This window comes from Parus major, chromosome 1 (genome assembly GCF_001522545.3).
Source record: "Parus major isolate Abel chromosome 1, Parus_major1.1, whole genome shotgun sequence".
NCBI classification, from domain to species: Eukaryota; Metazoa; Chordata; class Aves; order Passeriformes; family Paridae; genus Parus; species Parus major.
This window is the reverse complement of record NC_031768.1, coordinates 67,896,669-67,923,557: the sequence shown is the minus strand read 5'-3', so window position 1 is coordinate 67,923,557 and position 26,889 is coordinate 67,896,669. Positions and strand designations below refer to the sequence as shown.

Below are 26,889 nucleotides of genomic sequence, written 5' to 3'. Positions count from 1 at the left end.
AGGAGGGGAGCAGACAGGGCCGCCAGGTGACATGAAGCAGCAGAGGAGACAAGATGCTGCAGGCTCCTGAATCTTTCACTGTTTGTATTAATTTGAAATTAATTGCAATAAATACAATTAATATAGTTTAAAACCCTAAGGATTTTGTCTTTCCCCTTAACATGGGGTGATTGAAATGCAAAAGAATAATGTCTTTAGGGACTTCTAACTTTTCCAATGCTCCCAAGCATGCTTGTATCTTGTTTCACTGTTGGACTGATCACTCATTTTTGGTTATTTCCTAATAAACTTTACTTTGAGGTTAGCCAACCCCTTTCACTTTGTGCTTTCACCCTACATTTATGCCTTTGGAAAACTTCTTTTATCTGGTGTTGTAGTCTTTCAGTCTTTATTTATATAACACCTGTGTTAAGGACAGAATTACCTGATATCTGATCAGATCTAAACTACGTCTCTGCAAGTTATATTGTTGCTTACCAGTTTCAGGTGGGAATCTGAAAAAAATGACATCTGTAGGTACAGCACTATCCTTGAACACACTGAATGTATACAGGTTCATACAAATCTAAAAACAAAATACTCCAAGCTGCTGAATTTAAATCAATTGATTTATAGTTAAAAAAAACCTGTGGAAGAAGCATTAGCAATCTCAGACATAGAAAGTTAAATCTGATTCTTCAGTTCCCTAGAAAGAAATTTATTTCATTTATATATTCTGGTGTATTTTTATATTATCTTTGTACATTAAGCCCATAAAAAGTGAAACCACATTCCAATCACTGGAAGGATGTGGAAGCATTTGGTTTCAGCTGACTCAGCTGAGGATGATAGTGCTCTTTAGTGTTGGGATCAGGTTGTTGTGACCAGCTTGTGCATATTTCAAGATCACTTTTGATGGGTATGAAATTTACCCAGGGGAAGTGTTCTGCTTGTACAAATTCATGTAGAGATGAGCTCAGCCCATTACCTGATGAAAAACAGCACCTATAACTTTGCCCTTGCTGCCAAGTTAGATAACTCATGGAAGCTGTTGCCTGGTTTCCCTCTACCTCCATGTGAGAGCAAGAGAATGAGCCCCTCCCAAGTGTCATGCCCTCTCTCCTGTGACATGATGTCTGGCCCAGAAGTCTGTTCTTTAGTTCCAAAAGGATAATGCTTCATCCTGGATGAGGGTGGGGGAAGGAGAAGGTGTGCTGCCAAGCAGGTGAGGGCACATCTGGTGCCAGCCCTTGGTAAGTCATGAAGGAAGGTGACACCTAACAACACCTGCTTGCTTTGGACTCCTGTTCATGGGGCAGATAGGTAGGATGAAAAAATGTTTCCTTACTGTTAGTTTATTAACTTTCATAGAAATGTTATTGGTATGAAACATTACCTTCTTTTTCTATTTATAGTTTATGTGCCAGCAAGAGTTAAATTAGTTGCCCAGCACCCAGGGAGCACAAATTAGTTGCTTTCCATTCTACCGCTGCTTATTTAACACAGAGCAGCAGTGCACTTCAACATGCACAGAAAGGATGTAGGGGAGAAATATTAGCTCAGGAATCTTAGCATGACATATTATTTCCTCCCTTCACTGTCTGCTGGAAGAACAGTTTTATTTAAATTAAATAAATAGCTGATTCTGTAGCTACTACCTGAGATCATGTCTTTGACTAAATCGGGTCTCCTGGAGGGCAAGAAAAAGTTTTACTGTTAATTTCCTAGCTCAGTAGGGTAGCAAAATGCAAAATTATCTAGCTTTAGAAGTTTTCAAACACACATAACACAATTTTCTATTTAAGCAGCATCTCTGCATGTCACAGAGACAAAAGTAGTTGATAATATCATACAAGTGTGAATTTGTTATAAATAGAGGAGCTACTACTGTTGTAAATCAAGGGGCTCATTTCAAAATCATGACATATTGTAGGTTACTAAAAAGCCAATGACTGTGGCTAGGTGAGAGGAAAACACTGGTTTATTTTAGGGATGGAGTGTTTTAGGGTAAACAGTGATTCTTTAAGAGACCCCAGTGAGATCCTATTCTTGCTTTTCTCTCCTCTCCCAGATGTCTTGTGGTGCTAGTTCTGCCTAAACACATTTCTTTTCAGAAGTCCCAGCTAGTGTCTCTGTCTGGGGAGTAAAGCCCACTTGTTTAGAATAAGGAGACGTGATGTTTGTGTTGAGGGGAAGTTTGTTAATGGAGCTGTGATGTGGAAGTTTTGCTCTTCACCAGATTTCTCCCTTCCTGTGACCCCTCTAACAGCAGTAAGCCTGGATGTGCACGGAGCCTGTGCTGTGCTTCTTGGTTGACTTCCTGGCAATACCTCACCCATTCAGATGGACTCAATTAACTGGATTTGAGGCGGAGGGACTGTTCTTTTTTCCCATGATGAGACAGGACACACTGCTCAGTACTTGTTCTGCTTGTCCTTGGGTCTTTCCTGGAGTTCCATCCCAGGATTCTGACTATCAGCCAGGCTCCTCTTTGCCAATAGCATGCCAACAGCGACAGTCTTGCCACCAGCTGCTAACCAGGATCAGTTGTAACAGGGCTCTGCTCCTATGAGGTGCTGCCCTATCTTGTGTTGAGACTGAAGGGGCAGCTCTGGGAAAGCCCAGGCTGAGGTTCAGCTCCAGGTCCTGCTCTCTCTACCCCACAGATCTGTTCTGTGCCACAGATAGGTTTGTCCACTAATATTCTTGTTCAAGATTACCTGAAAAATTCAAATTTAGCCCCAGCTCTGGTGTACTACTTTTGAGGTTTTCAAAAAATGCCTGATATTTTAAACCATTATTCTTTATTTAGAAAAAGGGAGTTTTGTATGTCTAAAAACCTGTTGCTTGTTTACGGTCTAAATTGACTGGAATTGAAAAATTGAGATACTTCAGTGTTAGAGGAGTGTGAATGTATTCTGCAAAATACGAGAAAAAGTGAATGACTAGAAAGTCATGTTAAAGTTGAAACCGCTATGGTTTGGAGTAGAGACAAACAATTGTGTAAACAGAAAGAAAAACTTCCAATTTAAACAACTTATAACAAAATACTTTACTAATACAAAATACTTTGTGTATTTTCCTTTGGAATTTTAAATGCACCGTATGGAAGCTCTGCCTGTGTCTGCCCCAATAAAACTTGCATGAGAGGTTCATGTCATCCACCAAAGGCCCACAGCTGTGGTTCCCAGTATAAGATTCCCAGTATTACCTTGTGATTCTGCAGTGAGGTAACACCATCCTCAGAGTGTACATACTGGTTTACTTCTGTTTTACTGGTTTGAGGGGCTTAGAGTCCTCTCACTTGTATCTGCATTTTGAGTGATCAGCTGAATGTCCTGCTCACACAATTAGCTCTGTGTGCATCATCAGCATAGACTCTTAACTTGCTGCAAGTGCCACGAGGGAAGGAGTTTGTCAAGCACTGTGGAAGAATGTGATGTGTGGGGGATTGGAAGAAGGGTGGATTGTTTCGAGTGAGTTAAGGTGTGCTAAGTGCTGTGAGTTCAAATTGAAGAATGTCAGTATAATATTGGGAAATACTTCATAGTCATAAGGTCTACTAGTCTGTTAAATAATCTTCCAACTCAAGCAATGAAATCCCTTTTGCTTAAGATTCTTTAAATAGAACAATAGCACGGTGTTAGAGGCAATTCTTCTCCGTCGACGTGCTAGACTAAAAGACATAATGCTATTCAATACCTACCCACAGCTCTGAGTGCTGAAGCAATTTATTTTGAGACTGAACAAGAAAATGGTGATGAATATTTCAAAACTTGTTTTAGTATCTCATGACAGCTATTGTTTTGTTAAAAATTACAGAAAAATGAAACTGCATGTCTTATTGATGTAAACCTCCATGATCCTTCCTTCAGTATATGTATTTCTCACTGGTTTTTGACCTTGCATTGCCTGGCCTTGCTACATGTTGAATTTCCATTCTAACAAGCAAAAATGTCAAAGTGTCAGATTCAGGTGGGTGGAGAAATGAAGAAATTAGAGTGAGCACAGAAGCCTAAAATAGATGCCTAATTGCCTCCAAAATGGGTAAAACGTTCAAAATTGTCACATGGTAGACAGGTATACCAGTTGTTCTTAAATACATAAGTATTATGTAAATATGAATTTTCCTGCATGAAAATACTTTCCAATCATATTTCTATGACTGATTTTATGTTCAGTTTTCTACATGACAAATTCAATTTTTTTTTTTCCTTCTCATCCTGTTCTCATATTAATGCCTTGATGGAAGAATCACTTTATGCCATCATTTCACTGTGAATAGGACTAAAATAGAACAGTATTGAGATTCTCAGCTTTGTGGGGTGAAGCATCTGGAAAAGTGCAGTATGCCAGCCAAGAAGAGCAAGGTCTATAAGACATTTTAGCTGTCCTTACTGAGCAGCATTTCCTTTTTATACTCTAGTTGCTAATGATGGGGAGAAAATAAGTTCAAATACTTGGGGGTGTGGGCACAGGGGTTTCTCTGTTTGTAGAGATTGAAACAACAGTGCTGAGGTGTAAGTTGGCTATTTATTTCAGGGGCTTATGGTGCTTGTAACAGTATTTTAAATGTGATATTATTTTAATAGCTTAGATAATGTCTTTACTATCTCCATTATTACCTCTTCCCCTGCCCATCAGAACACATAGCAGAGAGGAGCAGCTCCACACTGGGGGGACCTTCAGCACCCCTTCTAATGAATAAGTAGAGGCAGGAAGATCAAGCTGGTTTGGAAATGCAGAACTACTTTTATATGAAGAAGCCAACCTGAAATATTTAAAGGGGTTTCAGTTTTGCTGAGCTTAAGTTTGTCAAAACTGAAGAAATCCATGAAACTCTGAATTCTGCAAAGCTTGCTTTTTATGAGCAAAGAGCTATTGAAAGAGTTTTGCCAAGCTCTCGTGCCAGCTCAACTTGAGTGCTTAATCATCGTGTTTGTTATTTTTATAAAGTGCCATATAAAATCTGTGGTTTTAGTGTAAGAAGTCCAGTCTGGGAGATTCTGTGTCTATGTTCTAAAATTGTCCTGGCTCATACACGGCAGCTCCAGTTCCAGTTTTTGGCACTTATTTCTGTCTGGCTTTTAAAAAGTGGCTTAAATTATCCACCTCACTTTGCTGTCCGTAAAATGGGGTGGGAGAGTACAAATGTTCTGCATGTATTGGGTAATGGGACGACGAGGAAGAAACAGATAGTGACAAATCCTCTTTCCTGGCCCATTTCCACACAGGATTATTTGGCTGATTATGTGCACCTAATTTAGTCATGGCGACTCTCAGTGTTTAATCTGCAGAGGGTAAAAAGTAGTTCAAACCACTTGCACACCAGGCTGCCAGACACCAGTTTCACTGGAGAAGGCAGGGCATTGCCCCAGGATAAGATTATTCCCATTACAGACACCCAAGGTGTCTCTGTCCTTTGACTCTGTGGGAAGATGTTGATTCAATAATCAGTGTCATGAATGTCGCGACTGTGGAAACCTGCTCAGTGCCCCTATACTGGGAGGTGTCATCAGCCCCTTCTTTGTTTTAAAGGTGTCCTGTGGTTGATTTTGTGCTTCCCTGGTCAATAGGAGATCATGACTGTGATTAACTTCATTAATTTCTTAGAGGAATGCAAAGAAAGCAGTGAAGCTATATCTAAAACAACTTTTTTTTTTTTCCCCCCAATCGTTATATCACATTTTTTTAAAACATCTATTCTTCAATTATCCTGAAGGGTATCCCCTCTGGTAGTGATGTGAGGGAGACATGAGGAAGAAGAGAGCTGATGGTGCAGTGTGAATTTTACAGGGAAAAGCCTCGGTCAGTCCAGAGCCAGTAACAGGCACAAGCACAACTCTCATCTTTCTGGGGACACTCAGCACTTGCTACAGTGGCACTTAAAATGTCCTCTTGAAAATGTGAAGGCAAGCAGCAGCTGGAACATGTCTGTCACATCTGAATTAAAACCCCTCTTAAGAACAGAAAACTCACTATAAATTGTCTCCTTTTCATACTCTAATCTTCCTGTTCTATCTGTTGAGGGGGGAAATACTCATTTAGAAGTGAACCCTGTGGGTATTCATTGAAATGGATTAATCTTTTAATTTAGCCCAGAGAAAAATTAAGGAATAAAGCTTTGAAGAAATGGGAGCTCATCCGTTACTCTTTTTCTTTTTTCTTTTTCTTTTTTGTTTTTCCTAATTTTTTCATTCCCCCCACTTGCTTTCTAAAGGAATCACAGTTAAAATATTCATAGTCTCCCACTAATGAAGTATGACCTTGCAGGACTTTTGAGAAACTTTCTACTTCACCATGTCCCTCACATGCATTTTATTTTAGTTTATAAATCAATATTTAAAAAGATTTAATTCTGGATGTCTAGCTGTGGGGCTCATCACTGGCATATTCCATTGACTTCATCTGCAGTACTTGTGCTTTCTGAAATTAAAGCTTGTGGTAATCTAGATGCATTCAACTCCATAAAGATACATCTTCAAAAAGCACCACATATTGCTTCTGGTTCACTTCTGCATTTTGTATTGTCTGTGAGGTTGAAACCAGTGAGCCCAGTGAGGCCTTCTGGCTTTGAAATCTTTAAGTAAATCAAACAGTTGCCTGACTGAACCAATTACTGTCAGTGACAAAAATCATTACAGACTCTATGATAATAGGCTTTCTTCCAAAGATAATTTTTTTTTTTTTCCCCCAAAATAAGTATTAGTTTAAAGATACAAGAAGTTTGATATAGTAGTTATGAGCCAACTTTGAGTCACAGTGAGACAAGGGAAAACACCTGTGTCACAGTTTGGAGTTGTGTAAATTTTGAAATGATTTTTTAAATTATGTTTTCCTTTGTATGATTTCTGCTTAAGGTCAGTGAGGCTGTTATCCTGTTTTCCTAAACAAGAAGGAAAATAAGCTTGAAGTTCAGTGTTTCTTTGATCTTTTGCAACAAGGACCAAATTTAAAAAGTGAAACTGAGATGATCTCCTTGCAACCATATTATTAATAGCTGTAGTCAAAAGTAAAATGTGAATCTGTCTCACACACAGTTCAATCCAATTGCCTTACCAGCAATAAACAGGACTGAAGTTATAAGTACTGTAAATATTACTGGCAAATCACATTTAGACCAAAAGGGTTCAGAAAACAAAACTGGCCTCCTTATAGAACATGAAAAATCAATTAACAAAATGGTATGCTCTTGCAAAATGAAGTGTGGATAATGAACACAAACAAATGGGGATTTGGAAAGAGCCTGTAAACTGTCCCTTTTGGGAGGGAGAGTGACTGATTAGTTGAGGAGAACCATGGTGGATTAGTGCAGGTATGTATTAACAGTGGAGCAAAGGAAGACAAACTTCAAAGATGTTTCTAATCTTTGATCCCATTAGGAATCCTGCAGAAGACTTGTGAATTCTAATTTAGTAGCGTGAGAAGTGTTACAGCCAAAAGAGTGCAGCACTATTTTTAGAGGAAGAACTTTTTCCATGTAGAGGTTGCGCTGGAATATCACTCAGGACATTTTTTTCCATCATACTAAACTAGTCCAAACAGGTTAAAATTGAGGTCATTTATGTAAGTCTTCCAGTTGCTTTTAAGAATATCTGAAATAAAGGAAGGAATAGAATCTTTTGCAGCTTTCATTATTGCCATGAGTCTGTAAGCTATGATCCAAGAACTTGAAAATTGCAGTTTAAACAGCTTCCTTCTGGCTTGCTGCTTGACAATCTCTAGAGGCCTGGACAAGATTACATGAGGCTGTAAACAGCTCACAATGTAGTGGTTTTTTGTCTTGTGACAGGTGTGAGACCATAGGCTCCCAACCTGAGATTCCAGAGTTCATTTAAATGCTGTAAGAAAGCTGACTAAAGTCTGAAACAAGTAAAACCACCACTGGCAGAAAAATGTCAGCCTGAGACCCTGTAACCAGGAACTGAATAAAACAGGAACAGTTGCACAGTCATTTCCTCCAGAGTGGGAGTTACCAGAAACTGTGGGCTTCTGGCACGCAAGACATCAGGGACACCACCATCAGCAGCAGCAGCAGATGTTCAGTCCCTTGGAGATGAGCCCAAGAAATAGTAGTATGCTTCCCATGAGGCAGCTTAAAGGGTCTACCTGTGGAATTGATGTGGTTGGAGGAGAAAGGTGCTGCCATTTCTGTGGCTTACAAACAAGCCTTTGACTCTCTGTTCCCTATGGCAAGGAGTCGATTAAGCTGGGCTACAGGGTGTAAATCTTTAATGTACGCTCTTCCCAACCTCACAATCTGCTCCTCTGTAAGGAGGACATAATCTAAGTTGCCATCACTACCATAGAAGCCTAAACAGCCAAAAATACTTATGCAGAAATATGAATATTTAGGAAGAGAGAATAAAGTGCCCTGATTCAGAGGTGGGAGCTGGACCTGGTTGGAAGAGCTGTGCCATATAAACCTTGACACTGGATGGTGTGTCGGTGGGGTTTGTCTCAGGATGGGGCACGTCACTCACTGTGTGCTGATGCACCAGTCGTAAGGGCACTGTTATTTCAGTGCACACTGCCTGGGTTGGGCCATTAGGCTTTGAGCAGTTGAGCAGTGTGTGTTTCTATGTAAAAAGGTAAAACCTGCAAACCAGAACACAATGGAGATGGATGCATACACCGGCCAGCTGCTGGACTGATGCCAGCAGCAACTTCTAGCAGCTCTAATGCTGCACAGTGGACTTCGGTGAGACAAAATGAGGCCAGATCAGTTTGGTTTTGCGTGTCACGGACCTTTCTCCAGCTGAACATGACACCAGTCTTTTCTATTTGTTTTCTTATTTAAAGTAAGCCTCCCAAAGAAGATGAATTCCATTGTAGTCCTTAATTAAACTACCACAAAGAAAGAAAACAGCTTCTAATTTGCAGAGAAGAGTCAGGAGACGCCCTTCTACCTCACCACTAAGAGTAGAGAATGAAGTTAAATGAAGGTAAATGAGTTGCCTCCTACCACTGCCATGCATCTCGGAAACAGTGTGCCCTGATAGCGAAATATTGAAGTTTAGTCAGTGGTTAACTTCCTGTCTGTCACACATTGCAGTTACACTGTGCTCCTGCCAGCCATTCCTGGAAAGGTATTCACAACCTCCAGAGAAACTAAGCAAAACTGAGTGAGGAATGCTGAGTTTTGAATAAAATGGCATGTCTCATTCAAAACAACTTATGGCCAAACCTCAGAATCTCTTGTATTGTCTTCCCCTGCTGCTATACTGTATGGAATAGTGTGGGCTGGAGTTCAGTCTGTGGCCTCAAGTGTATGGTATGATTTTGTGTGTTTAAATGAGAGAATTAAAAGTGCATGCAATTTTAACCAGAATTCTTCTCCTAATATATATATATATATATATATATGAAATTTATTTGATGCTTTTTATAAACTCTTCTGCTCTGTTCTTACTGCACGAGACAACCTACAAATTAATACTACTTTTGTAATCTGAGGAAAGGGGATTTCCCAATGAATGTTATTGCAATACTTTTATTTAAACTGAAGGCCTATTTTTAGATGCTTGGATGTGTCCTGGGATAAAACATTCTTTCTCTGGCATGTTCTAATGTTGACTAAATGCATTATGTACTGCATCTAGGTATCTAAGGAATTTTAATTGTCTCAGAGGTACACAATAGTGTTTTAGAATTAGGATATTTATCACTTGTCACAGCTTGTAAATTTAGATACAGAACAGGCCTGTACACTGTCAAACTGTGTGGGAAAGAAGAATAAGAGGTAGCGTCATGGTCTCTGTATGCCTTCCAAAGAATAGTTTGGAAGTATGTTCTAAAAATGTCTAAGATGTGTTTTAAAAAGGTGTCGTTTAAAAAAAGCTTAAACCTGAAGGAAAGATGCAAGAAAATTTAAAAGAAAAAGAGCTGATGCTAAGAAGCTGTCTCTTGTGCACACAAGTCAGTCCCACTTCTTTGGCAAAGCGATAGCTGCTCTAAGAAATGTACTGAATTATGCATGGCTTACCAACAGTCCTGCTCTGGAGCTCAGTTGTGATGGCTTTGGGGAATGTGTGCACTCCTGAACTGCCATCTCTCTACCCATTGTGTGAATCAAAAGCACCTGCAGATAAAAAATTCAGATTAATTGAGAAAAGCCTCCGAGCAGCTCACTGAGTGATAGAAGCTTGCTATCAGTCACAGCTGGAAGATAAAACTGTGGACTGTTGTGGTAAACAATTCACAGCTACGATTCATTTGGTATTCCCCACTTTGAAACATGCCAGCTATCATGTTTATAAAAAAAAAAAAAGCCCAGCTAGTAAAACTAGTCTAAAACATCAAAGACTGGTACATTTTAAATCAGACTGGCTTTTTCATGGAGCCCAAAGTTTTGTAACTGTAATTTCTGATTTAATTTTTCTTTTTAATTGGGTTGATGGCAAATGTTTCCCTGAGTGGTATCTCAGCAGCTGTTGTAAGGAGATTTCTCTCTTAGCCAGGGTGGTGGGAAGCATCTTGGCAGGGTTGAAGCAAAGCAGCAAGGTTAATTTATGACTTTTCTCCTGCCCATATAGCCACATATATGGGGTGATTTTCCTGCTAAAATACAGTGGATTGCCAATTTATAGTTCTTTAAATATGGCAATTCTCTTAGTGTTTGAGTCCAATATGCCTGTGCACTATCTCTGTTTTGCTGTTTTTCTCTTATGGCTGTAGACAAGGAACTCCCTTTCATATTGGTGCTGCCCATCACTTGCATAGCACTCAGTGATGATTTGGAAAACTGGTCCTAAATAAGAATTGTGGTAACATTTGACTCTATTACAGCAGACACCAAGCTTCACCCTGCTTTTTTTTTTTTTTTCCAGTTTGTAATTAGCTAATGAAATGTATATGCAATTATCTTTGATAATGCTTCCAGGAAAATACTGCATGCTTATTTGCAAGTTTACCTCACTGTATTTTAGAGGAAGTTTTTTGGGGAAGGAAGCTCTCCTGGAGTTTTTAGATGTTTTTCACTGGGTGGATTGTAAAGAAGTCAGGGTTTTCCCTGGAGTTGGATTTCTGAACTTTTTGCAACTTCCATCACCAACTCAACGTCCTCCCACTGCCTGACATAATGCCCCGTCACTTGGAGCCAGGCTAGGTGTGCTGGTATCTCACATTGGCAGCTTGGGCTGGCTGAACCAATTGTGGTGGACAGTGTGCTCAGTCACATTAGCCCTGGGAACGTGCACAAATCCTGCCTGTGGCTAACAAGGTGCTGCTGCCTCTGCCTGAGTGGGGGTGAAGAGCTGGCTGCTGGTACCGTCGGACCTTTCACCTCGTGCAGCTGCAGCACACAGAATCTGGGGGTTTCACTGCACCAGGAGTGCAGCTGAGAGCCAAACACTCTCAACTTGCTTGATCTCTGTCCTTGGCTTGGCATTGGACCTGATAATATTAATACAATTTTGCCTTGAGAGTGGGACATGAGTTGTAGGAACCTACTGCAGTAAAATGAGCTAGGTCAGTACAGCACTTAGTGTGTTTTATGTCCCCCTGTATGTAGTACATATTCCTGCATGTCAAGTTGTATGTTATTGACAGCATTTTGTTACACTTAGAATAAATACATTTAATAATAATATATAGTTATATATATTATAACTTATATATATATAAATTATAATAAATTTCACTTCTGTTCAGCATTATCTTGCAGACCTAGAGATAAATAAGCCACATTTGACACTGCGCTTCTGTCTCATTCTATTCGGCTTAGAAGATTTTTAACTATTCAGTTCTAGCAACATTTTAGCAAAGATACATGAATCAATACGTTCTATAAATTATTGTTCATCTGGTAAGGGCAGGGGGACTTTAGGTTTTACACTTTGCTTCTTTTGCAGTATTGTCCTGGAGATTAAGCAGTTTTCCTGGTAGTGATTCAAAGGCAATGGATACATGGTATAAAAATTGTTAGAGCAATCTGCAAGTGCTGAGAGACAGGAAGGGACAGCTTAGCTGTGGGTGGCCTGGGCACCCACCCTGCGTCAGGAATCCTAAACTGCCCATGAAACCATGAGGGGTTTTCAGCACAGGTCTTCAAGACAAACTCTCCAAGGACTCAGAGTGATGCATGGGAATTAAACAGTACAAGTACAGGGAGTAATTAAGGGCTTAAGGATCACTTGCACTCATACTGACTTGAATAATTGTTTTCATTGGCTTCATAAGGTCTAGTCAGTGCCGTATACCTTGGAAGGAGAGGTCTCCAGCAGTCTGCTGCAGCACCAGCTGGGAATTCATATTGTCCAGGGAACTTAGGAGCAAGGTGTTTCTACTGTGAGCTCAAGTGGGAATTCCAACAATAACAGATAAAAAGCAACCCACAATTTCAAATATCTCACTTTTGTTTAAAAAAGCCCCCACAACAGATTATTATACACTTGAAGGTTAATCTGTTTACAGCTGGATAAAGAGCTCCAGTTAGCAAAAATATGGAGAACCTCTCCATATGGTAGTGCTAGTACCAGCTCCACTGATTCTGTAGAAATTGCCTGCTGGCTGAAGGGATGCAGTGTGGCGATAGATTTCTGTGTTGCATGATATGGCTAGACACAGAAAACTTTATTTTAGGTGGAAAATTCTGTTCAGTCAATTTTTTGGCTCTTAAGCACAATTTAACACATTCATATTTCTAAAGAAATTTCTGTCAAAAGCTGTTGGTAAATGATAATTTGTTTTCTTCCAAGAAAACTGTTTGGAGGCAGGCAAGTGTTGCTTGCTATCACTGCCCTGTGAAAAGGAGAAGCTCTCACATGAGCCACCTTGGAGCATGGTGGAGGGTTTAGGTGGGATATTTGAAGCCCAGGTGCCTTCAGCTCTCTGAACCTGCTGTGTCCCAGGATACACAGACCCAGAGATGGGCTTTCTGGGACCACAAGAGGGAAGATGGACACCAGCTGTGGGAACAATGCACTGGATGAGAAGTTCACCAAAACCACGTCATGGGGAGCATGATAATGCTTTGAGACTGTGTTAGAAGTGTTCTGACACAAATGTCACACTTAGCCACTTGTTCTCACTTCCAGTGGAACAAAGCTCTGCTTCCTGGGGAAAGTTTTAGGAACATTTGTACTTTTATATGATGCAATGATGTCCCCTTCAGACTTCCAGAGTTGGGGGAGAACTTCTATGGCATGTTTCAGCAGTGAAGTAAATACAATCCTTCATCTCTGTAAAGCTGGCTCTGGCATTTATCATATCAAAGTATTCAAATTTATGAAACAGTTTCTTGGAGCTCAGTTAGTCCCATTGGTGACTTTTTTACAGAACCAGCAGCTGACCTGCCTCCCTGTTAAAACTGCACAGGAAAAAGAGAGCACTGTGTCATGTGAACTGCAGGGAAATTAGAACAAGCTAATCAAAAAATTGCAAAGATGGAAGTTAGATGTTAAAGGTACATTCATATAGATCACAAGACATGAGCCTAGAAGCATGGTCCTAATGTGTACTAATACTAAATACTAGTAATACTAGTAATACTAAACTCTAGTGCACAAGTACAAGTATAGCTGGAATGCAGCCAGAAAAGACCTTATTTGATAAGATCCTTTTCCATTAAAAAATGGTAATGAATATATGTATATATAATATATATATATATACACACATATATATATGTGTGTGTGTGTGTATATATACATATATAATGAATATATATGTAAGGCCTTTCACAAAGCTTTCTCAGGGAGATCAGGGATGTAGGGTCACTGAAACAGGGCAGGGGCAGCATGGTGAGAAGTCCTTGCTCTTGATGGCTGATCAGTAATACTGACCATGATTTGGGGCAGATTTTCTCTACTTTTGTTTATCATGTGTAAAGGATGGACCTTGACTAGGAAGCTTATTTCTTTTATATTTTTTGAAAATAACTCATGACATCTAACCTAAATTTCTCTTGCAAGAGTTTATACCTGCTTGTCTTGTTCTATCTGAGGAGGATGCAGAGAATTGCTTCTGCCCAATACACATGCAGAGAATTGTTTCTGCCTAATACATATTTGAAGACTCCTGTCATGTCTCATCTCATTTCCCTTCTGTAGAAATGAATCAATCCATGTGCTTCAGCTTTTTCCTATACCATGCTTTCAAAGACCTCTGATAATTTTCTATTCCTTACCTTTGGAATTTTCTACTTTGCCTGATTGTGATTCCCTGAATCACATAACATAGAATAGTTACAGAAAACTAATATAAATCCCACTTCTTAAAACTTTTTATAATGTAAGTCAATCACCTGTCAAGGTCAAGGAAATTAAATCTTTCAGAGTTGATATGAACTTGCCTAAGGATACCAGTCAGAGAACAGGTGGAGCCAGAAAGATGACCCAAGGCCCCAACTCCCTAGCCAGTTCCTGTGAAGACTGGCAAACACACTACCTGCAAGCCTTTCCTTTATTTCCTGGAGAAATATATTATATGGAATCACTAAAAGATCTGGACTGCCCCCCAGACTGGTCCTTTTTCTTGAAAAATGTGAGATGTAGCAGTGCCTCTTGTATTTATGTGCTGACTGCTCTTGGTATGGCATTCACCCAGCTGAACTCCTACAGCTCTGGTCTCTTGCAGGTTGAAGGCATGACAAATTAAAATGTGCTTTATCCTCTTCCCTCTCACCTTCAAGTATTTCCATATATGAAGATGAGCATCCAAGATTAAGTTCTGTTCAGGTAAATTTGTACCTTTTAGTGACAGATCAGAGAAGAAAAGCAGAGCGTTTTAAAAAAAGAAGAGCTGGTATATGCTGCTTGCTCCAACCAGAGCTCACCTCACCAACACAAAATGTAAAACTACAAGTATCTCTAAGAGGTAGCAGGAGAGGTGGCCCAGCTGCAATTGCAGGAAGTTATTTATTCCTCTTTATTGTGCAGTAGTGAGTATATTAAGATGTTCCACCTTCTCCTTAGCTATATGATGTTTGCTGAACCACAGCACATCTCAGCCACATTGAGTAAACATATGCTTATCTATCTGATTTTAAAATGTTAAAATAGTCTACCTGTTATTCAGCTGATCTATACATCTTACCTTCGCAATGGTTTAGGCATGTTTACTTTCTTTATTGTTTGTTTGGGTTTTTATGGTTTGGTGTTTGGTTTGTTTGATTTTTTTTTAATAAGATACATTTATTCATTTTCTTTTCTACTCTGTTGGAATAGTTTAACTGTAATTTAATATGCAGTAACTTTGTTACTAGTGAAAATCAATGAATTAATTTGATACCATCAATTCCTTTAACCTACCCAAATCCAGAGGGACCTGAGTGCAAGAAAGGGTGTACTAATACTTTATGAACATGCAGCACTTGCACCAGCACACTGCTGATTGAAAAACACAGGAGATTTTTCTTCAAAGGATTCTGAATAAAGCCTTTGGTCCTGTTTCCACACGTGGATTCTTTTTTTTTTTTCATTGTCCTAAATACATTTGTTAGACTACCTCATTTTGAACTGTAGCTGAAGCTACATTAGAGAAAGATTTTGCGTGCATTTAATACATCACTGAAAACAATCAAAAGTTATATATATATATATATTTTACCTGATAAATATCTCAGCATTTAAAATCCTTCTCAATCCTTGGATTGTGCTACTTAATCTCTTAAACATGCTTTTATAATTACTTAAGAATCCACACACTGGAGATCTAATGACCCAGTTGTGCTCTGCACTGCCTTATGTGGCAGTTGATTTGGGTTTTGTTAATCCAAATAATTTTTGAACCCTGTGAACATACTCAGAAGTTTGCAAGTGCTAATGAGCATTGCTTGCAAGCTGACTAAATGGTGTTGTCCAGCCAGAAGCTCTATGATGGGTGCACAGCCCTGTGCTGCACACAGTGGTGGTGAGCTCTGCCTTAAAAGAGCTTTTAAATGTAGCTTAGTTACTAGGAAATGTGTGTGCTGGAATGTGCAGTGGTATCAGACACTGTGGCAAGAAAACTGACTGGAGGTTGCCTGAAAGATTTTAACTCAAATAATAGGGCTTTTTTTTTTCAAATGTAAATCTTCTGTACAATACAAAAGAAAAGTAAATGATTTTCCTTCCTTTGAGGTACAGTGGTGGTCTTAATGTAACTTGAACTGAACTTCAGGGTAGTTGTGGTCTCTGAATGCTTTATTAGTATCACTAGTTACAACCCCTTTCTATGACCCTTTACCTGTAATCTATTTTTGTTCCAGAGAAGGAGGAAAAAATTATTATTATGTATGAATTAATTTATGTCTAGTATGTATCTCTCCTGAAGTAATAGAGGTGTGTTTATCGATATGAATGCACCAGTATAAGTCATCATAAACCCCACTGTATGAAACTGTTAAAAACTATTTGTTACTATTTATTAGCACCTTTTGATATTTTAATGTCTAGCCTCATAACTAGGTGGGCTTGGAGAGATACTGCCAAGTTAAATGTTCCTTCTCTATGTTTCAAATGGTGCATTTGGTAGTTGAAATGAAAGAATGCAGTAAGAAAAGGAGTTGAACTTACTGTTTGGTGTTGCTTACAGTAGTCCAGCCATGTGGATTGATTAGTTGCCATCTAAGCAATTTCATTTTAAACATCCTATCAGGGCATTTCTGAGATGTGCCTTGCACAGCAGCAGTGCTGTTCGGGTTTCTGTCCATCCTCAAATCTATTGCTGTTTGCTTAAAAAGCTCTTCTGTTTTCTACACCACTACCCCATTTACCTGCTTTGTGAACACTTTGAGACCCAGCAGGTCACTCACCCTGTCCCTGAGTCCTCTTAGCACTGATGTTTTCATGCCAAACAAGTGTCCCAGGCTGCTGCTGGGACAGATGAAAGGAGCAGCATTGTCAGTAGTGTGATAGTGTTTGCATAGACAGCTGAAGGAGTGCTGGATTTTCGAGGCATTTTGGGCTCACCTTATCAACCCGTCTGCATCAGCAGATGGAAGGCAGGCCTTTCTAGGAGCTGCATAACAGGTGACAGCTGCTAATCATCATACACTGAAGTGAACAAGAATTATTTCTGGAGAAGCAGAATGGTTTGTTTCCAGGTCTCCAGTGCAACTGACTGTGCTGGACTGAGTTGTGGCGCTGCTGGTAAAGCCCACCATGATCTGTGCTTGCCTGTTGTGAGCTGCTGCTGGGCACACCTGCAGTAAGGGCACACCTGCCCTGAATATTGCCCTCAGCTACTTCCTGCTCTGAAGACACGTCACATCCTCCTCCTCCTCGTATCCCACTGCAACAATGTCATTTCAGGTTCCTCCTTGACTACAGGTCAGACCAGTAATCCTCGCTGTCATGTAACTCTTGCACCATCTGGAGCTGAAAGCCTCCTTCAGAGAGCACTGACTCACCTGCATAGCACAAGAGTCATGACTGTCATTCCAACTTTAATGTACTCTTTATGTCAAGGGCAACTAAACCTGCTTTCTTCTCCCATAAGTAGGCTTTGGCAATGAATGAGCCCTTTAAGCTAGTTTGCAAATAACTGCACTATAGGATAGAGAATTCTTATGGAGAAAAAGGGGAGTTTAGCTCTATTTACATACAGATAAACTATCAGTTTTTCCTAGAGTCTAATTCAGAAATGAGAGGTAGGGCAGGGTACTCTGTATTAACTAGACCAGCTCAGTTTGCTCATGAGCTTTTCTTCACTCAGAGAAAGTCAGCTCCTTCCAACACTCTCTGAAGTCACTCACAGTGTGGTCAGAATAAATGGAAGCGCAGCCCCTTCCCTTGCAAGAGCCTTGTGGATCTTGCACAGCACAGGGGGCATTAAAAAACTCCCATGTCACTTCTTTCCTTCTAAAGCAGCTGATATGTAGACAGGGCTTCTGTGCCACAAAGCTCTGCCCTTAAAAATACCATAAACAAAAATCAGGACTGTGAACCTGTAGTGCCTTGGAGATCTGCCTGTGAGTGCCAGAGACAGGAGGCTGCTTATACTGGGCAAAACACTGCCATGTCAAAGGCATTAAAATGACGTGTTTACTCTATAAAATGAACTTGAAAGGTTCAGCTTTCCAGCCTCCTGCTCAGGTCTGGCTAAGTATTGTCTGAGAAAGCCTGGTTGGGAAAAGACTTGTTTGGATAGGGTGACTGAGGGGCAGGTTATTATCCTCTGAGAATAAACATATTTTCATTGTGGAAGATTTTTCAGGGTTTTGTTATTTGTTTGGTTTTTTTGTCCAGAAAAAGATTCCTATCACAAATGAAATAGATGAGCTGTATTGAACACATAATGAAGAAGAGTAAAAGGCATAAGAAGATGCTCTGAGGGGGATTCATTTGTGTCACTATAGGTTTCTTGTGCTGACTTGGGAAGCACAGGAGATCCCCTCCACCTTGTTTGACCATATGATGTCTCCAATGCCATGCAGATGTAGCAGGGGCATTAAGATGTCTAAAAATGACCTTTAGACACCTGTGATTGCATGGATGAATCTTATCTCAAGGAGAGAAATTCAGATATGCAGATCCTGGCACTTGCAACGCTCCCTGTGCGCAAGCTACTTGTGGCTCTAGCAAGAGGAGACGTGGTTCAGTAATGGTCAGAGAAACCTGCCAGAGCTATGAGCCTCCTCCTGAAGTCACTGCTGGTTTTAGGCCTCCCTCACTTTGCAGGGCACTTTTTTGTTTTATCTTGTACAAAGAAAGCGAGTAATAAAGGTAACTAAACTTACTCTCTATTGAGACAGCTCTGATCCATTCGTACCTTAAATCCTGATGGCGTGGCTTATCTTTAAAGATGTGCTATAGATGTTGGTTACTTTTGATTTGCCTGCTTTCCACTCTGTTAGCTTTCTGTCTGTCATCATAGATGATGCACAGTTCTCTCCAAAATTTGTTATTCATCTTTAGCTGTGCATGCTTTAAGGCTGAATCTATTATTTCTTGTGCTACATGGCACATCGGAGATAGAGCTTTCCTTGTTATGAAAACAGTCACTAATCAAGTGAAGATTAATGGAAAGATTGTTTCTGTGCATATCAAGAGTTCCTGTAACATTGTATTTTCCATGTTAATATATTCAGAAACTGGATTGCAATACCCTTAACTCTGGTATTTTTTGTCCTTTCTTTTACACCCGTGTACAGGTAATGTACTGGGCTGTCATCTCCCCCCAGACAGTTGCTTGTAGTAGCAGCATCCTGAACCTCTGTACCTGCACATGATGCATCCCACTTAACCAACCCTTCATGAATCATTTGTCCTTTAAAGCATATGTTTTATTCTAGCAGAACATATGGTCTGCCTTGTTCTGCCTTACATTCTATTTGAAGCAGCCAAGACTCATTCCTAGATGTTTTCTGCCTCATTAGAGTCATTATTGTCTTTACCTTTTTTCAGAATGGAGTCCAAAAATTTATGTTTTTTCATTCTGAGTCCTTGACAATTATTTTTGAGTCAGAGGTGTCCCAGCCTCTCTTAAATTTTCCGCCATATGTTGCAGAGTGAGGAAGAATCTTATCAGTTCTCAGGAGAGTTTTCATGCACTTATGCCCCCAAATTGTGCCACTGAATCTCTTGGGTCTTCTGACATGCTGTGAATAAAATTATGAGAGCATGTTTTCAGTGGCTAGCCAGAAGAGCAGCTGAGGGTCTTCATACAGTCCTCCCTGCTGCAGTAAAGGGCTCTTACATGTCTTGTTTTGCTGCCCCCTTTCCTGTAAATGAAAATGCAGGCAGCAGAAAATGGTCAAGTCTTCACAGGTCCTGGGCATGGATCTGGTGGGGAAACATGCACAGGGATGTGATTTCTTGCTGAATTCAACAACATGCTCTGGTGGGCTAGAGGGACATGCTTGACTTTATGCTCACACTTGAGCCAGAGGGACAGCTGCTTGCTATGGAGATGTTTTGCCTATCTCACAATGTTTCCTCTGTGCCCAGGTTGCAAGCATGATGTGAGAGCCATGCCAAGGTAGCACTGGATGGCTTTGGAGGACTTTGAAGCCTCTTCCTCAGAGTCTTTGTCTCTATCAGTAACATCAGTCCCTGCTCCTCCTTTTCCTGTCTGACTTTGTAAAAGATGCCTACATTTGGTCCTTCACTTCTGTTGTGGTGCTTTTACTAAGAACACCCCAAGTACAATGCCATTTTGATTGCTCACACAGCTGTGGAAACATTTTTTAAAGCCCAAAATGATTAATCTTGTTTAGTATGTGCCACATACATCTGGCCATGCCAAGGCAACCTGATACTTTCTTGATGAGGGCTGCTGCAGGGACAGTGCTGCAGTGACTTGGGGGCACCAGGAGGCCAAACTATTTCTTTCAGCTACATACATTACACAGTAGAAATTCTGCACTAAGAACCAACTATTTTTCATTCTCTGTTGTTGTTGTTGTTTTGAACTCATTTGTTCTGTCTACCTGCCATAGTAACAGTGTGCACGAGCAGTGCCTCACCTGCTTGGGTATGCCCTGAAACCACTGTTGACTTAGTCTGTCCCCACTGTTCCTCTTATTAATTTATAGTTTATTCAGAAAACATAGACATTTGACTTAGGTGCCTTTGGGTCTTTTAGCTGGCTTCTAGCCAAGTTTGCTTGTCAAGGAGCCTTCCTTTTCCTCTGGTGCAATATGTTTGTGCTGGTTGCTAAGCAGATTACCTCCCAGCTGCATATTTAACAGGAGTGAGAATGGTAACACAGAGTTCGTGCTGGAGAGCAGCATGGATTTATTTTTTGTGTTAAGAAACAGTAAATAAGGGACTAAAATAATGATAGCTGCTGCTTCCCAGGATGGATTTTTTATGCATGAAGTCCTTGAGATTCTAATATTTGCTCTATTTCGTGAGGTGTCTTTGTTTCTGTTAATGGCCAAAAATGTTTGCACAGGCAGCAAGAAAGTTCATCTGAGGAAATGTAAGTAATGTAGAATTTGTTATAAAATAGATGTTTCTTAAAGGTTTACTATTTCCCTCCAACATCTTTTAGGCAAAATCCTGTTGGCACCTGTGCCATTTTATTTCCCTTCTTTGTGTAACCCTTTCTGTATGAATGCCTTCAAGTATAGCTTCCTCTGCTGAGGAATTAGCATGTTCTCTAAGCAAAGAGATTACTGATCTTCTCATTTCCCATTCATGCTATTTCTGTATAAAAATGTGATTATACTGATTGCAGCTTCCTAGTCCACAGGGCTCCTCTAAGATGCATATCATGGGGCAAGAGGAGATCAGGGAAGGAGTATCCTCAGGCTAATCTTGCTGTCAAAATTGGTTTGAGGAAGAATGTTACCTTAAGAACCCATCATTTTAAGTACTTTGGGTTTGGGGGGGATTTGCCTTTTAATGTGCCTAAGCTCTGGTCAATGCAAACACTTAGTAATTTATAATATATATATATATATATATATATGTGTGTGTGTGTATATGTGTATATGTGTATATATATATATTTTAGTCCTTATATTCTTGTATTTCTTATTTTGTTTCTGCATCTTTTATTTGATGCTACAAGACATCAAGGGCAGGAGCTTCTTTCAGCCCACTGGGAGTTCCAGGCTGGTACACACATAGCTGTGTAAATCACTAGATAAGTTCAGAGTAAACACACATTTTCCAGTTGCACTTCTAAAAATGAGGAACTTCTCACTGAACACACTGGACTCCAGCAAGGCCTCTTGTATATAGGGACTGATAATGATTTGGTTGTCCTTGGAGGAAAATCTGCTGGGAAGGGTAACAAACAGCCTGAATTCATCTTGTCACCTCTTGTCATGCTCTCTGAATCTCATTCCAGCAAAAGGGCACTTGTGAGGGAGGCAGAGCCACAGCACTTTCCTCCTTGCTTTCTTTAGGCTGATGATATATTGGGATTTTGGGATGCTTCCAGTAGCCAGACTTCTTCCACTTCTCCACAGAGTGGCCTTACCATGTGCCCTGCTCTTCACACAAAGCTCAGAGGTGCTGTCACTCACTGCTGCTGCTGCTGTCCTCTGCAGAGCACAGCTCTTGCTGCTTTGCCTGTGGCACAGCTAATGATGCACATCCAAAGGCCACTTCCAATTTCCTCAAGCGGGGATTTCTCTGTCATACATGAATGGTGGTGCATCCAGCTGAGTAAGAGCATGTGCTCTGTACAGCTGAAATCAGTTTATGCCAGGGACTAAACTGTCATGTTTGGAGAGGGAAAGCAGCATGAGCTCCAGTAAGTTTTCCGGTATCTATTACCTCCGCCTGCAGGACTGTCTGTGGGACTACCATGGCAATCATGCATTCCTTGATTTATTGCTGCCCATGTCTGGCCTCAGCAGTGGTGGCATTGTTGGCTATTGCTGTTCAGCTAAATCAGTCAGTCTTGGCACTACAAGCAGCAGTGGGAGACACTGCTGGCTAATTTCTACAAATAAAGGGGCTCTTGCTTGCTGATGAGTCTGGACAGTGTTTTGGTGGGTCACATATTCTGGACCAGTCTTGAGGGACCTGCATTGCTCAGGTCTGGGAGGGGTCAGCTCTGACCACACAGTCTCTTCTTGTCCATGTGTCTTATTTCCAAAACCAGTGGCACTACTGTTGGCCAGATCCAACCAAACTCATCAGAGACCAAAATTCCATCACAAATAGCTACAAATAAGAGGTAAAATCTTACTGATGCTCTTACTGAGGCAAAACCTGCAAAATGAGCTCATCATGTTTAATAGCAGAAAAACCTCACAGGAGAATGGCAGTAGAAGTGTCCCAATCTGCAGAAACCTTCATTAGAAGCAGTCTCTCAGACACCAGAGGGTCCAGCCAGAAGACAGGAGGCACCAGACTGCATTAGCTACAATGCTGATAAGATTTGTTTCCATTTCACTTGCATTTGGAATCACCTAATTGCCACAAGCTAATTCTCTAGTCTTCAAAATCTTGCTCCTTTCACACATTTGAGAAAGCTGGGGAGAAATGTCCATCTCTTAAATATATGCAGTCTCAGGAGTTTTGCCCTTTCCTGTTCTCCCTCTGAAAAGTGAACTATTGTTTCACATGTATCCAAAACACTGAACAAACTGACAGCAGACACTGAGAGGAGAGAAAAATAAACAACACTTGCACAGAAAACCCTTTTTCTCAATGACCTTTTCTTATCACACTGAGAAGAAGGTAGACAATATTATCATCATTGCTAGCATATTTCTCCCAAATGTGCTGGCTAATCAGCAAATACAAAGGTGAATAGTTTTACTTACTAAGCATTGCCTCGTGCCTACCTTCATTAAAATTTATCCACCATTGTTTCACCCAATCATCCACTTTGATTAGATCCTCCTGGAATTCCTCTCCATTCTCAGTCATTTTGTGTAACTTAAATAATTCTGTTCCCTCAGCAAATTCAGCACCTTGCATACTGTTTCCTTATCAAGAATATAAAAAAAGTTGTTGAGTTGCAGAGATATTGAGAGCACCTACAACTTCATCTTGGCAAGAAAACAATTTACTCTTCCTTATCACTTCTTTTCTCTTTTTCAAAACTCTTGCATTTCCACATACAATTGCGAACTTCCATTGATGTTCTCCCATGGGAAATTTTCCCAATAGACTTCAGTAATACTAAGCAAATGTATGGCCTAGTAATTTTGTGCCTTCATAGAGCTTTTCCAGCTTTATTGCAGATAATGTATTTTGACAGAAATTTTGCTTTTATTTTTCTGAGTTACTTGTGTCTTCAGTGATCTTTTTTTTATTTTTAGATGACTGTATTTTACAGTGTAGAGTGAAAAAAGGTGTATTGCAAAACAATGAACAGATTCCTATTTATACCCCACAACAGAAATATTTAAAAAGACAAAACCACAGTGTTGATGGCCCTCACCATTCTTTCTGTAAATGAATCGGGCATATCCATTGCTGCAAATGCTGGATTGTATTGCTGCAAATCCAGTTAGCAGAAGTCCCAGATACCCTCATTTACAATGATGTCTTTGTGTCTTTTCTCTTTTCAAAGAGTATTTGTATTATTTGTAGTTTGTTGCCTACCATGCATTTAGCTGTTTGTGTGGTGATTAAAGAATATTAGCAGAGTGCAAGTTTAGCTAATGTGCTATGAAATGAAACTGGGCCAAAACTGTCTGAGGATACCCAACAATGGCAAGATACAATTTTCCTTCCACATATATTGTTATTTTAGATGGTGTACAAGTACTTTAGAATTAGAAAGTCAAATTATTTTCCTCCTCCTTTAGTGATAGAGAATAGACATAATTTTAAGTGGAAGAGGTACAGAAATATGGATGGGCTACTTGCCAGTTGCACTAAAGGCAGATTAACACAGATGAGTTTGTCCTGTGCTGGCTTTCAAAGCTGTTGGTGTGACCTGTTGCGCTGTTGGTTGCATTTGTCTCATGAAAGTTATCAAAGGCAGGTCTTAGATGTGCAAAACAGAAGAGAAAATAATCTTAACCTCCTAAATGTGGAGCTGTCAGAGCAGTGGTGCACCAGCTGTTCCACAGCAGAAAGAAATCTTCAGGTCCAAACTTGAGAGAATTCAGGAAACCACATTAGGGTAAGTTTTATTTTCTTAGATCTGTGCATCTTAGCTGTCAGAAATAAAAGGCTACTGAACTGAGTCACCCTGCTACGAGGGTCTATGTTGCTTGTGAGTGAAATGTTCAACCAGAAGAAAGCATCCCATCCCTGGCAATCTTTTAATATTTCTCAACACAAAAAAGACTAATTTTGAGAAAGTAGAGCCTACCAGCCCCTCAGTTAAAAGCCATAGGAGAGCCAATACTTTAGATGGTTCTAGCTACTTTGCTAGGGTTGTTTTTGTTGTTTTTTTTCTTTGTTGTTACCTGTGTCAGTGAGCACCATAATATAATATAATTATTTTCTCATCTGTATGTTCATCTCTGAAGAAGTTTCCTCTATTTGTTTACTGGGCTGTTTTTAAGAATCAGCCACAAATAATTCCATGCTGGCTCAGAAATACGCCACTTCAGCACCGTTCATGCTCACAGTGGTTCAAGTAGCTACCATTTAAATGCAATGGCAAATAACTTCTCAACAGTCATGCAAAAAATCATCACCATCTGAAATATTGCTAGCTGCTCTATGTAGACTATTTTGTGCCTGCAAAATAAAGACAGCCTTAGTATGTACCTGTAATATCTTGTCTGTAATAGCGAATAAAGGGAGGGTTTGTGTTCACTGATTGGTGCTTGTTCATAACACTTGAATGTGATAGGCCTCACACTTCATAAGAAATAAAACAAACTATGAAATTGTTTTCAGTTGATCTTGTTCTCCCAGCCTTGTCAGTGCAGTGTTTTGTGGGTTAGTTTGCAGCAAGGTTTGATATTATAAGTCTTACAAGATTAAAAATAATTCTTTACTTCTGACTGGAGCAAGTTCAAATTGATTAACTGATTATGATAAGTTATGTCATCATTTGGAATGGTTTATCAGTGCTGTCAGTATTTTTTTTAAATAAATCTGCAGCATTTCTACCTGTTCCCACACCAGGAACTGAATGTGTCTTAGAAATCACGGTAAGTGAATAAACCAATTTAAACACTTACCAAGCCATGCTTCTAATGCCGGTAAGATCAAGCTGTTAAAAAATGAATGGGAGACGTGGAGGGATGTCCATGATGGTATTCACAGTCCTTGAAAAAGAGAGGTTTTGAAAGTACTGTTTATGTTAGGATTTCTGATCCCAAGACTGAGGCACATCTTATTTTTGAATCGCTCAGCTGTTATCTGAGAGGACCTTTAGTGTTGCTTCCTACTCAGCAGCTCCCAGCAGAGCATCTCACAGCTTCCAAGCAACTATTATGGGAAAAATCTTCCCAATTACTCCTCCAGCGTACTGAAAAATAGAAACTGTAGAAGCATAACGCTGTCCCATAGGTCCTACGGTGTGTGCTGAGGAACAACAGGGTCTTGGGCTGTTTGTATAATTAAGATCTGAAATTCAGGTCTGTTGGGTTCTGCCCTCCTGGTGCTTCATCATTGTCTTTGGCACATGTACCATTAGTACCTAATCCTTGGTCCTTCTGGGGCATCTGGTGATTAATTTGCTTTCATTTTTGGGTTGTCCTTCTTTCTGGCATATTCATTCTTGTCAGCCCCCTGCATTACTGTATTGATCTTTTACTCATTATGATTCTGTAATCTGTAGGCTTTTGCTTGGGAGCTATACTCAGAAAAATTTTTTCAAACTGAGTGGTATTTGTTTATCATTAGGAGTAGAGAAATTGCAGAGAAAAGAGTTAGGCCCATCAGCCTTACCAGACAAAGCCAGTGCAACATGTTTTCCTTCTAGCTGTGCCCCAAAAATAGGACCTTGTCTTTTGGAAATCAGGTAGGTGAGGGCTTTCTGCAGCAAGAAGATGGGACCAGACACATTTGACAAGTTCTGTGGAAGGGGAAGTCGAGGCAATGTGCCTTCCATCCTCCAGGCATGGAACTCTCCCTGCAGTTTCATCTCTCAGCACATCACACTAACCAGACAAGCAGAGGCCCCTGTGGTACATATGTGTGTACAAAAGAGAGGAATAAACAGATATCCCTGAGGTCTTTATGCTTGGAAGCTGTAAATCTCAGAAAGTTTATTTTACATGTCAGCAAGATCGTGTTCTATCTTTAATAAAATGAAGGCAAGGATTACTTCAATTTCCTTAATGTCTTGTGAGACAAGCATCTAATTACCTTCCTGTCTTTAATTTTATTTTTTTTTAGTCTGTTGATGAATTGAAGTAAGGAAATTCTGCAAGGTATTTTCCACTAATTTTTCTCATGCTATCTGGATATCTCCTTTGCCCATCCATGCCTTCTTTGTGCATTCACTTGGAGGAGTTGTTCTACTGTTACAGTTTTAATTATTCCTGGTATTGTAAAACACTATCTCTTATTCTGTATCTTGAATACTCTCAATTATAAATCAACATTATTGTTATGAGAATCACTTGGCACTCTTTATGTTCATCTACAAATATTAATATAAAAG

The 26,889-nt window shown here is 40.0% G+C and overlaps 1 protein-coding gene across 3 annotated transcripts in view; it reads left to right on the top strand.

Annotated features, from left to right (window-relative positions):
* MTUS2 (microtubule associated scaffold protein 2) overlaps nt 1-26,889 on the top strand; it is a 256,121-nt gene that overhangs the window by 113,929 nt on the left and 115,303 nt on the right. The gene's annotated exons all lie outside the window — the stretch shown is intronic.